Below are 14,256 nucleotides of genomic sequence, written 5' to 3' on the forward strand. Positions count from 1 at the left end.
GAAGGGAGCTGAGGGAAATTGGAAGGGGAGGTGAACCATGAGAGACTATGGACTCTGAAAAACAATCTGAGGGGTTTGAAGTGGCGGTGGGGTGGGAGGTTGGGGGAACCAGGTGGTGGGTATTAGAGAGGGCACGGATTGCACGGAGCACTGGGTGTGGTGCAAAAACAAGGAATACTGTTATGCTGAAAATAAAAATAAAAAAAAATAAAACTAAAAAAAAAAAAAAAAGAAAAGAAAGCTGCCTCATAGGGAAGCAGCGGTGAAAGACGAAAAGAGAGAAACAGTAATTCTGAGAGGCTGGTACCATTTCTAAAGCCTGGATCCTGCCATTTCTGTGAAGATCAATCTCTGTTTTTTGTTTTTTGTTTTTTTTTTTTTAATGTGTTAATAATATCCCTTCTGGGCATAAGTTAATTAATGTTGGGTTTCTTTTACTTGCAACCAGAGCCCAATAATCTCACTACTACTTAGAGAAAAGTACTCCTTTTAGAAAGGGTCACAGGATACTCCATGAGGGGTATAGTATTTAATGTATTTATTTATTCAGTAATATTAAGTGAGATCCTCCTCTGTGCCTTGCAGTGTGCCAGATGCTAAATATCTAACATCCCAGAATATCAGACATGGTCCTGCCTTCATCAACTGATGGTTGTGGCAGCAAAAGTAATACAGAAGACTTTCTTTTTTCTCTTTTCTTTTCTTTTTTTTTTTTTTAAGTTGCACAATCTGACAAGGACCCTGAAGGAAATAAACAAGATGCCTAGATTGAGATTAGGTAGTCAAGAAAGGCTTCTCAGAGGAGGAGGTGACATTTACACTGGATCTGAAGAATGAGTAGGGACTGTCTCCATGCAGAGGTGATGGAGAAGAGCATGAAAGTGTTCAGAGATGGGGGTGGTGTGCAAATAATTATATCAAACAAAATACTACTTTATTTTTTTAAAGATTTTATTTATTTATTTACAGACAGAGATCACAAATAGATAGAGAGGCAGGTGGGGGGTGGGGGGGGAAGCAGGCTCCCCGCTGAGCAGAAAGCCCAATGCAGGGCTCAATCCCAGGACCCTGAGACCATGACCTGAGCCTAAGGCAGAGGCTTTAACCCACTGAGCCACCCAGGCGCCCCTACAAAGGATATTTATTACAATAAGGTCAACTTCTATGGGTCCAGGCTTCTGAAAATTTTTTGAATGGAGGCTTTATTTACTTTTCCAAAACCTTGGGCAATTCACCTCATCCAGGTGATTTTTAGAGTCACTACATTAGAATTTTCTTGGCTTTTATACATAATTATTATTCATAATAAACTGAGCTATTAACATACTTCAATAAGTCCTGTTGTTTATGAGATGACAATTTTGTGATGGATCGGGGCTGTTTTTGGGGGTTGGGGGTGGATCTTCAATATTCAAAGAGCTGAAGGACTCTAAAACAGAAACTATGTAGTTGTAAATGTCAAATGGCTATAATTCTCCACGTGTCTCACCTGGCAGTTCAGAGGCATTGCAGGCAAGTTTTAGTAAAAGGGTCTTACTTAGCCATTTCACACTAACATAATTTCTCTAGGGCACTAATATTCTGCCCAATTTATTGCTGACTACATCATTTGTGTTCTTTCTAACAATAGTTGTAGGGGGGAAAAGAGTAGACAGAAACAAAGGGAGAGAAAATAAGAACAAACTCTGGGTACATTTGAGGCACAGCCTTGGTTATACTCTTCCTGGCATTTTCTCTCTTGCCTAGTTCTGCAGAGTTAGCAAGTTAATTCCTGCCCTGAAATCATTCTGTGAAAGGTTTACATCTTGACATCTGCTGAGTTATAACATCAAAATGGTCTTCCCATGTTGATTGTAAGATAAATCAGGTAGACTCTTTGGTAGGAGTATTGATTCTGCATTAATCACTCAATTCCCTGTGCAACTTTTCTTTTTTTTTTTTTTAAGATTTTATTTATTTATTTGACAGAGATCACAAGTAGGCAGAGAGGCAGACAGAAAGAGAGGGGGAAGCAGGCTCCCCACTGAGCAGAGAGCCTGAAGCGGGGCTCGATCCCAGCACCCGGAGATCATGACCTGAGCCAAAGGTAGAGGCTTAACCCACTGAGCCACCCAGGCACCCCTTTGTGCAGCTTTTCTAAAGTGTATGAACCTGTTATTTTTTCCAGAAGGATGAAGCAAAAACATGTGCTTATATAGATATGAATGTAACACTGGTGAATCTATGTTTCTGTAAGTTGTAAAGTAAGTGTGTAACTTTTTGTTGTTGGCAGTTGGTTTGTTTGCTTTCTTTTACCTGATTAATTCCTAATTTAATATGTTAAAATTTGTATTATTTAAATTATAATTATAATTCACTACTGAATACTGGCAAATATTAGTGCATACTCAATTATGTTAATTATGTAAATGGTAATGATAAGATTCTCTTTCAGCTATTGGGATTCTAACATACTAGTGTTTCTTCCCAGTCTCTAGCATTATAGAGGAGGATAAATACAGAATTTTATTATAAAGGCAACATTTATAAAAGTAACAAAAAGTGAGACAATAGAAAATGTTTGCCTTCAACAACTAAATTCCCTCATAATATAAAAGAAATGTCATTTCTTTTAAAGCTTAACATTTAATATTATAGATTTTAAATTGCTTCCTTTGGGTAAGGCAGAACACTTGATTAATTTTACTCTAGTTATTTAATCTTATTACTATGATAACTAAAGCAATGCATGCTAATTTGGAAGAATATTTAACAATAAATATAATGAAATATAATGCAAGGCATAGAATACTTAGCTTCTAAGTAGGATATTGACAATTATAAGAGATTGTCTCTTCTTCCCTAACAATCAAAATAAGACAAATAAACTACAAAAATTCACAGTTTTTCTGAACTCACCAGAGAGGTCTGGATGCAAAGAAACCGTGATATGAGCTCTAAAAGGTTATGAATTTTTTTTCTAAGACAGAGGATCTGGACATATCTCCACATGAGAGAATAAGGAACTTGCCCTTAATGGAAGAAGGAAAAAATTAAGCTCAATATCCTTTTTAAGACGTGCATCTTGGCTTACATGAAAAATTAGAGAGGAACCAAAAGAAATTAATTTCCAGGAAGCCCAGACTTAGAACAAGTCTGCATTCATTTACCAAGTATTCCATGGGTCTATACTATTTGCTGTGAGGTGACAAGGCCTGGGATGCAGAACAGGAGAAATGAGAAAGAGACTGTCACTAAGACTTGTGTGGTCTCCCACAACTACGAAGAAATCATCTTCTGAAGATGGAAACAGAGCAAAATGCCTGAGGAAATAAATCCAAGGCACACAGATTTTACCTGGCAAGGGGTCGAAACAAAGCAATGACATTGTATCAGTCGGAAATTTTTTCTAAGTGTGCAAAGCCTGAAGCAGGTTTTGAAACCAAAGGAAACTCCCCAGAAACCAAAAAATTCTGCCTAGTTTAGTAGAAATCACATATAAGTATTCTACAATTTGGAAAGCTGACAGCTCAGCTATACAGCACAGAGTTATCTCAAGAATCTCACGAGTTCTCAGACCCCAAGCCTCACAGAATTAAAAAGACCTGTCTCCATTTCTAAACATGGTTGTAAACAGAAATAAAGCAACATAAACTGAAGCCATTCAGAGTGGGTGTGTCAAAAATCCCAGGCCTACATCAATACAAATGAAACTGAATGAGGCCCCAATTGTAGCAGTTTATCACAAGAAGGTATATTCTTTTTTTCTAAATGTAAATATAATTTATTTCTACAAAACTGGTCTTTTACACAAAGACAATCAGATAATAACAAATTTACAAAACCCACAAAGAAGCAGAAACATAGAGAGCAAGACAGGCCCATCCTCAAGAAAGTTAATAGTCAGTAACAGAAGATGCAGAGATGGTGCAATATTAAAATTATCCTTCAAAGGATGCCTGGGTAGCTCAGTGGGTTAAGCCTCTGCCTTCAGCTCAGGTCATGATCTCAGGGTCCTGGATGGAGCCCCGCATCAGACTCTGCTCAGCAGGGAGCCAGCTTCCCCCTCTCTCTCTGCCTGCCTCTCTGCCTACTTGTGATCTCTGTCAAATAAATAAATAAAATCTTTTAAAAAAATAAATAAAATCATCATTCAATGACTTCAAGATCACTTTTTTTTTTAAAGAACTCTGGAATTTGTGAGGAAGTGGAAGTCTTAAAAGAAATAACTTAAATAAAAATAGGCAAAAAATAACTGATAAAAATACTAAAGGATATAGCTGAAAATGTGAGAAACATAAGTATATAGAGAAATGTAGCAGAAATGAAGAAATTATAACATCTGAAATGAGAATTCATTATATACATTAAATACACATCGAATTCAGTACAGAAAAGAATTAGAGAATTTGAATACAGAGCAACAGAAAGCACCAAAGAGAAACTTAAAGAGGAAGAAAAAAGTGTGAAAAAAAAAAAAATAGAACAAAGAACAGATCTGTCAAAGATCAAATGATCTAGTGTGTGAAATGGGATGGGCAGAGGAAAGGAAAGTGAAAATGGAGAAGACAAAAGATACTTCAAGAGATAATGAAACAACACCAAGGATATATCCCCAAATCACTGTATTGATCAGAGTTAAATGTCTCTCTCTCACACACACACACACACACACACACACACACTCACACACACCCCCACACCCCCCCCACACGATCAACTCTATCATTCCATTTCTATAACCTCCAAGAACAAATGAAGCTAATTTACAATGATCAAAGATAGGAAATGGTTGTATCACAAAGATGCAGGGAAGAGAGAAAAGGGGCAAAATGAATTTCCTTTGGTGATTAAAAAAAAAATCTGTCTTATTTTCTGTGGATTTTCAAGGGTATATAGAATTGTTGAACTGAACTGAACACTAATGATATGTGTGTGATTTTCAGTTAAAAAAAAAGCTGTAAGGGAAAATAAAGAACTTTCTAGAACAATCACCCAGGAAACACTATGGCTAATCCTTTATTTTGCACTTCATTTTTTAATGGGGATACATATTATGATAGTAATAATGAAAATAGTGTTTTATATATCTAGTTAACATGGTTTCATACAAGCATATTTCAATTTATATATCCAAGGAAATCAATAAAACTTGCAATTTATCTAGGATTAAAATAGGAAAAGACCACATTCTATTCATTATCTATTTCAACAAAGGATTTAGGCACATGTCATTTTGGTTAAGATTTTCCCAAAATTAGCTTACAGAAGAAAAAAGTGAGAAAAGAGTTTTCTTTAAGAGTCTGAGGAAAAGGAGTATTATGAAGACTTATGAGGGGCTTAACCCAGAAACTAGAATGTCTAGCCACATACCCTACACTTTATTGCATCATATTGTCTCACATCTTCATTCTCTCAGAGGTCCATTTTCTTAATGATTTTTTTTTAATATTTTATTTATTTATTTGACAGAGATAGATCACAAGTAGGCAGAGAGGCAGGCAGAGAGAGAGAGGGAGAAGCAGGCTCCCTGCTGAGCAGAGAGCCCGATGCGGGGCTTGATCCCAGAACCCTGAGATCATGACCCGAGCCGAAGGCAGAGGCTTAACCCTCTGAGCCACCCAGGTGCCCCTTCTTAATGATTTCTTTGTTGCGGTGACTGGCTTCTTTTCAGGGTTGACTCATCCTAAATATTGTCATGGATTTACTTATTTGACGGCCCTACATAATAGCCATGAATTTTGCCCCATAACTTTTCAGTTTCCATCCACTCTGTTTCTGACATATCCAGCATCTTAAGCCAGTAAAATATTAAGTAACAAGGAAAGAAATGGGCTCAGCATAAAAATCAAATTTAATGTAACTGCAAGACACAGTGTAAGACAAGCTGCAGACCCACATCCTATTCAAGAGTATTTTTCATACCCAGAACTATAGGACTTCAAAACAGTTGCCATGGAAATTTCAGAATGGCTAAAGACCATAATTGGTATGTGTCTCCTATCTGGATATCCTCTTCACAAAGGTGTTGTTTAATGTTGGTCTCTCGTTTTTCCCTGTTTTACTGCGTTAGTGTGGGTTGAAAGAGGAGGGGTGAGGGGTAGATGATTTGTTTTTTTACTTCATAGTTCTCCTTATCAAGGAGATCCACATACAAAGCTAAGAAAGACCATGAATTCCTGGGCTTTGAGACTGCAGACATGGTTAGATGAACAGAGACTTCTGGGGGTCTAGAAAAGCAGTTAAGTATATTTCACATCTGAGGACACCAGTGATTGGTCTAGAGGACACCACTGATTGCTATTCTGGCACAAATTAATTGCCTCCATGTATCCATGCCCCTTGTCCTGTAATCTTGTGTTCTATATCCATACTCTGACTCTGGGATGGCCTCTTAACTTGTATGGACTAAGGGGACATGGCAGAAGAGACTATGTGCAGGTTCTGTGTCTAGGCCTCAGAAGACTTTGCATGTTTAGCCTGATTTCTTGTGCTTTTGAGCTTGTTTGCACTTCTTCACAGGAGCCTATACTGTTGGAAGGACATGAGAGACTTATAGAAATAAGAAAAAGGGAAGAGAACCAAGGCTGATCAAATTGACACCAGTCATGCCCCAGAAAGAGCAGTGCCTACTAGATTCACAGCTGATCAAAGACTCATGATGGAGCCAAGCCAAGAAGCACCCGATCTGCCAACCCTACAGAATCATGAGCTAGAACTTACATACTATTGGAGGACATTAAGTTTTTGGATAGTAATTCAGCAATTCCCAATAGTAATATCCCCCAATTCTCCCTTATTATATTATGATCTTTCTCAGAAGCCGTAGCTCACGGGCATAGTTAATTCCAACCCTAATTTTAAATTCTTATCAATTTTCTACTGTCCCTGAATTAGTTCATCTCAGATGAGATATCCATCTTCTGAATTATAAGGTATGCTGAGAGAAGGAGATCAGGTTGAAGAGTACATTGCTGCCTCTAAAACCACAGGAAGGTTATAGTCCAAGGAAGGGTAGGTAATCAAGGACAAAAAGTATGGCTCCTTTTTTTTTTCTCTATTATATTAAATTAGAGCTACTTTTGTACTACTTATAAACCAAAAAGAAAAGTCAGTAAATTGAAAAATGTATATTTTCCACAGTTTATGTTCTCTGGTCACAATGCAAAAACTAATAAATAAATTAGCTACCACACCATTACATTTAAGTTAAAAATATTTAGCTTCCTAGAATTCAGTGGAATGGGAAGATGCTGCTATATCATCATTTTGTCAAATACAAATTTAAAACATAATAAGAGATGTTGAAAGAGAAATCATAATAGCAATATGTACATCTAAAGGAACAAAGTCCATCTTTTCTCATATGTAATTAATAGTTTTAAATATTTGCATTTTTCAAAAAAAATTGGATTAAAAAAAGTAAAGTAGATATTCAATGAAAAAAAAAAACAAAGAGAAATAACAAAATAAAACCCAACCCAAACCAATTTAATGTTGGGGAGAAATAATGAAGATTTTTAAAAATCCCAGAAATTAATAAAATACAAAGTGGGAAGTCACAGGTCAACAGGGCAAAGGAAAATGTTTAAGTAACTAATAAACAAGACATGGCACATTATAAAATAGTGGGCATGTTTTTAACAAATATAACTTGAAAAAATGGGAAAATACAATGATAAAAATGTAGAAAGAAGATTAAACTAAATAGATATTGAAGAAACTATTAAACAGAACAGACAGACATCAAGGTATGAATTGCCAAAGTAAATATTTCTTTACCCGGTTCTGAAAGCAGTAAGAAAGAAGAAAGAGAAAAACAGAAATTGGTATTTCATCTCCAGTGATAATCGTATATAAAGATAAAATCTAAGTTAGTTGTAAAATGTAGTAAAAAAAAGGGGGGGGGGAGAAGAAAGCAGGCAGTCTAGTGAAACATTTATCAGTGTGAAGAATGACATCAAGTTGGGACTTCTTCAAAGGCACAGGTATCGCCAAAGCAGGCAGCATATAAGGAGAGAGCCCAGAAACACTTGTGTAGGTCCAGCACTACGCATCCAGCTATGTGGTCTCCTTGCGCCTGTTTGGAACCCACAGTATGGCAGGGGAAAAAATGTGGAAGGGGACATGGCACCAAGAGAGACACTCCTAGACATGCCATTTGGCCAAATGTGTCACATCACATAGGAAAACGTGTGACTGTAAGTGACCCTGTGGGTAGGGTTTTCAGAAAACAGAAATATAGAATACCTAAAGTTGAATGTCAGATTTAAGAAAAAGGATACTATTGAGTATAACTATGGTCCAAATATTGCAAGAGACATTCTTAGCCACACACAAAAGGCTATTATTTCTCTGAAATTCAACTTTAATTGGGTAGTCTGTTTTGGGGTTTTTTGTTTTTTGTTTTGGGGTTTTTTTTGGCTAAACTTGGCAACCTACTTATAGCTACTAATCTTTGTCAACTGAAACAATGTAATTATCTATTAGATACACTGAAATCCCCCATTCAAACAGACATTTGTTTGTGAGACACTTTTTACTAGCCAAGGTAGTATCCTGGCTCCTTCTTAATACCAAGTGATCACAAAATACATCTTGTATGGGAAGAATTCACCACATATAAAATTAAGTAGTAGTTAAATAAACAAACCTAAAACTTTAGGCTTGACGCAAAACACCATTAGAAAAATCCAGAAAGAAACACAGGGAAAAAGGAAAATAGAACCTACACAGTCGTAGAAGTTTGCCAGGAAATTGAGAATCAGTAAATACCTCCCAACTCATTCTGAGGCCATCCTCATCAGACAAAAACATACCACACACACACATACACATGCACGCACACGTACACACATACACACACACAATTACAGACAAATACCTCTTACAGACATAGGTTTAAAATATCCAAATGTTCAAAATGCCTTCAGTTTTAGTAAATTTAATCCATCAATATGCAGGATGGCTATTACATCATGGCAAAATGGCATTTAGCTAAGGAGTGTAAAGTTAATTTAACACTAAAAAAATCAGTAATGTGAAAGAGGATTCTGGGAAAGTGATGAAGTAGGAAGTACCGGAAACCTGTGTCCTCAGTGAGACAACAACTGCACTGGAAGAATCTGTCGGATAGAACTATTTTAGGACTCTGGAGTCTATTGAAGCCTTACAACTTCCTAGGGAAGACTTGGAGAGTAAATTGGGGTTCATTTCGGTCAATGTCAGCTCTTAGCACAGTAGTAGTTTTCAACCTCCCTGACCCTGGCCAGGTGGCAAAGTGTCATGCACACATTACTAGAGCAGCTTACACACAGCCTGCGGGATCCAGCATGAACAAAAAGGAACCCGGCCTCCAAATAGGGCAACCTGTTCTCTGACCTCTGACTGCTGCTTCTAACCACAGGGCTGAAGCCGAAGAGGTGAGCAGACACCATGCTTGCAGCCCCAGGCCCCTACTGTTGCAAGCCTGTCCCTCTGCGACTGAGGTGACTTCCAGGGGATCTGGATTTAAAGAGCCAGTGTCCTCCCTGCCCCCTTTCATCTTTCTCTTTTCCCCCTTTCTGGGAGCCAGATACTAAAGGCTAAGTTATTCAAAAGCGACTGCATATAAGGGGAAAACTAGAAAGTGATTATGTATGCCTAAGATAAGTCTCAGAAAAGACCCGAGAAGACCTTAAATTTATACCACAAGCTAATCTTTTTTTTTTTAGATTTTATTTATTTATTTGGCAGAGAGGGCACAAGCAGGGGAAGAGCAGGCAGAGGAAGAAGCAGGCTCCCTGCTGAGTAAGGAGCCCAATACAGGGCTCGATCTCAGGCCAGGATCCTGAGATCATGGCCTGAGCCGAAGGCAGAGGCTTAACCAACTGAGCCACCCAGGCACCCCCGAAAAGCGAATTTTAAGCACAGAGATAGCCTGCAACAATATAAACAAACAGACAAAATAAATAAATAAATAGCACAAAACAATAAAGCCTGGTGAAAGGGGAGAATCTGATTTCCAGAGTTGCCACATGGTTAGATGCGTACACCCTTATCCATAGCAGCATTATTCGCAATAGCTAAAAGGTAGAAGTGACCTAAGTGTCCACTGACTAACAAATGAAATGTGGTCTATCCACACAATGGAATATTACTCAGTCTTAAAAGGAACAGGGATTCTGGCACATGCTACAACGTGGATGAAACATGAGGACAGCGTGTTAAGTTAAATATGCCAGTCACAGAAAGACAAATACTGTATGGTTTTACTTGCATGAAGTACTTAAAATAGTCATAGTCAGGGATACTGGAAGCAGAGTGGTGGTTGCCAGGGGCTATAGGAAGAGGGGAAGGAGAGTTATTTTTTTAAGGGGCACAGAGTTTGTTCTGAAAGATGAAGAGTTATGAGATGGATGGGCAACATTATGAGTATACTTACTACTGCTGAGCTATATACTTAGACATGGGTAAGATGGTAGATTTTATGTTGTATGTATTTTACTACAGTAGGAAAATAGGAAAGGGGTGCCTGGGTGGCTTAGTCAGTTAGGCACCTGACTCATGGCTTCGGCTTAGGTCACAGTCTCACGGTCATGGGATTGAGCCCCGTGTGGGCTCTCAAAAAGAATCGAAAGATTCTCTTTCCCTCTTTCTCTGCCCTTCCCCGCCCTGCTCATGCACATTCTTTCTCTCTCTCTCAAAAAAAAAAAAAAAAAAGAAAGGAAAAAGAAGAATCAATAATTCCTTTCACCATACTAGCAAACGAAAAATTTATATATTAATAGACACAAAAGAGCATTACGAAACCCACTATCCATTTCTGATTAAACCTTTCAGGAGACCAGCTACAGAGCAGACTTCATAATCATCAACCTGAATAAAAGGCATCTACAAAAAAGATTATAGTTGTCATCCTTCACAGTAAAACACCAGATCCTTCACCCATAAGATTTGAAACAAGTCAAGGGTGTCTCTTCCTACCACTCGTAGGCTGTTGTGCTAAAAGAAGAACTAGTCATGCAATAAGGCAAGAACAGACATAAAAGTATACAGATTAGGAAAAGAAGAAGTAAAATTGTATTTAGTTGCAGACTGCATTGGGAGTCTACATAAAAAAATCTAAACAAATATATATACAGATCAGTAGCCATTTGTGTCATTATATCATGACACATTCAATAATTTGATCATGTTTAAACTGATGAAAACTGAGGTTTATACATTTAACAAATATTCGTGAAGCATCATAAAGACGGCACATTGCTTAACATATTATTCTAAGCAACGTGCCCCTTGAAAAATAGTAAATAAAAATTTCTGTCCTGTGGCAGCTTATATTCTAGTGGGGGGGAAAGATAAAAGACAAAATATATACATATAAAAAGTGAAAGAGAAGACAGTAAGTACTATGGAAAAAATACAGTGGAGAAAAGGGCTTTCTGATGAGGAGTGAGGACATTTGTAATTTCATACGGCCATCAGAAATACATTCCCTGAGAACACGTGAAGGTGTTGAGGGAACAGCTCTGCACTTAGCTGGTGAGATGTGGATACATCCTCCGTACTGTTCTCCTTCACTGTAATAACCTCTGTGCAGGGAGAGGATTGGGAGATGCTGCAATAATCTGTATGAGGAATTTCTCTACTGGGTTTTGTATTTGTTTTTTTTTTTTATTCACTGGAGAGTATGGAGATGCTGAATCACAATTAAGAATAAAAAAGAATGAAACTCAATTTCCACCATATAAGGATGTAGATGTTGTCAAGAGTGTATCCAGTTCCTTCCTTGTTCTCTCTCACCACTCTCGAAAGAAAGAAAGAAAGAAAGAAAGAAAGAGAAAGAGAGAGAGAGAGAAAGGAAGGAAGGAAGGAAGGAAGGAGAGAAGGAGGGAGGGAGGAGGAAAGAAAGAAAGAAAGAAAGGGTTTTCAGAAATAAGAAAAGTAGTTTACTTTCCAGCATAAAGATGACTCAGCAAGCATGCTACCATGTACTTTATTTTTTTTAAACAACATTGTGATTGGGAAGTTATATCCTCATCTGTCAACTCTCCAGCTGTGCTCAATCCATGGCACATCTGTCTTAGAAATATCACCAGACTGCACTCTTGAGCCTCTGTCCCTACACTGATCAGACTGACAGCAGTGCACTTGCTAAGTTTGAACTGAGTGCACTGTGATGTTTTCAGGGTAAACCCAGCCAGAATGGTACAAGATTCTTGCTTCCCCCTATGACCCCTGATGGACATCTGTGGTACCACATTATTTATGTGACGGCAGGGCAGGGAAACAGACTCCTTCAGGAATAAAGGAGACATTTTAGGAAAGCAAAACAAAATGCTTTCTGACATCTGGCATGTAAAATACAGTATAAACATTTGCTTTATTCTTATAGCTCCCTAACTCTAAGCTGTATTTTATTACCTAAGTGATTACCTACATAAATTCAAGTGCCTTCTTATAGTTCATATGATTCTGCAATATGAGGAAAAAAAAAAAAAAAAAAGACTATAATGACCAAAGCCTTAATAGTGGCTCTTTTTAGGGTGTGAAAAATGCTTACTTACTTTTGCTCTTCTCTACATTTCTATGTTGTACAAACCTTTCAGTAGCAACCATGTGTTAGTTTTGTAATGGGAAAAATCTTTATTAACATAGTTTATATTCATATAATAGTCTCCTTTTGTTCAAATCATGAATTGAAATAGTATCAAGAACGGTATTAAGAATCAATACTTAAATACTTTCTATATCTGGGCACCTCGAATATTTGATTACTCTAATTCCTGCCAAGTTTGTCTTCTAAGTGTCTGTCTCTTACTGTTTCTCCAATCTCTGTCTCTGTCACGGACAACAATGCTTTGCCCTTATTATTCAAATTGTAGACCATAGGTGAGCAGCCTAGACCTCACATGGAATATCCAAAGGTTACTGCAAGAGACAGAACTGAAAAACCTGAGTTCATAATGATATGTATCTAACTTGACTTAGATCATAACAATTAATTCTGCCAAAGATAATCAGGGATCTGTAATAGAAACCCAGGAGATGCCCTTATTTGGTGTAAGACAACTGAGATAGTATTGAGGACAATAATAAATCACTAATGTTAATTGAGAGAGGTGGAGAGAGGGGAGGAGAGAGAATGAATGAGTTGGTAGAATTCACCAACCAAGAGGGCTGGGAATAGAGCACTTTATCTCAATCTTGGAACTTTTAATATCAATGTCTATTTATTTCAGAGACAATGTTTCTTTTTCTTCTCTCTCTCTCTCTCTCTTTTTTCTTTTTGGCAGTTTCCCTTTGAGACTTTATGGAATTTATGGAATTACCCCTTGAAAATTTAGTCAGACTTAGCTGTCCAAAAGGATTACACTTAAAATAGTATAAACCTCTATTTTACTTACTCTTTATCTCTTTTTAGATTTCCATTCAGAGCCAAGATTGTTGCCAGCATGTCCAGTATGCAAATATGTTACTGACAGGGACAGTCTCAAGTGGGGGAAATGCCTGTCTACATCTTTTCCCTCCCATACTTCATAGACAGTGTGGTTGTCTTGAAAGTACACATGATACCATGTTAATGAAAAAAAAAAAAAAAAAGCACAAAGCCAGAAAAAGTTACTTTTAATTATACATAAATACATACGGACAGAAATTCTAGAATGTTTAAAATGATCACTGCCAGCTAAAGAAATAGATATTATTTTATTTTTGTGTTATATTTTCTAACTTCCAAACTAAGCATGTATTTTGTAGTCAGAAAAAGAGTTACTAAAATATAAAATGAAAAAAATTTAGCATAGATTATTGATGCAATAGAATATAAAATTCAAACAGGAATACAGATAGTTTGTTGTGGTAAGGTCCAAGAGATGGGAAAGAGAGGACAATTATAAACCTAGGACAAGATTCCAGAAGGCATTCTATACTAGCATTCCTGGAATCTTTGTTGGCATGAAATAATTGTGGATTTAATGAGTGCTGCATAAGTACATGCATCTCTGGCTGAGGAGTAAATTTAATTGGTGAAACCAATACATTGTAGACAGTGACTTTTGTCCTGTCCTTTGCTACCTGAGTATAAGCTTTAGAAGAGTCTGAAATGATGCAATGGGTAGGTAAGATAAAGGTCTTATCCCGGGGTCTTTAAAAGCTAGTTGGGGAGGAGGAGTCAAGAAGTGGAGAAGTAGCAGGCTGAGACTACTTCAGGTAGCAGGAGATCAGCTAGATAGCTTATCTAAAGATTGCAGACACCTACAGATCCAACGGGAGAGCGAAGAGAAGAACAGCAAC

The sequence above is a fragment of the Enhydra lutris genome, unplaced genomic scaffold, assembly GCF_002288905.1.
Source record: "Enhydra lutris kenyoni isolate GAN:26980312 unplaced genomic scaffold, ASM228890v2 scaffoldscaffold26, whole genome shotgun sequence".
Classification (NCBI taxonomy): domain Eukaryota; kingdom Metazoa; phylum Chordata; class Mammalia; order Carnivora; family Mustelidae; genus Enhydra; species Enhydra lutris.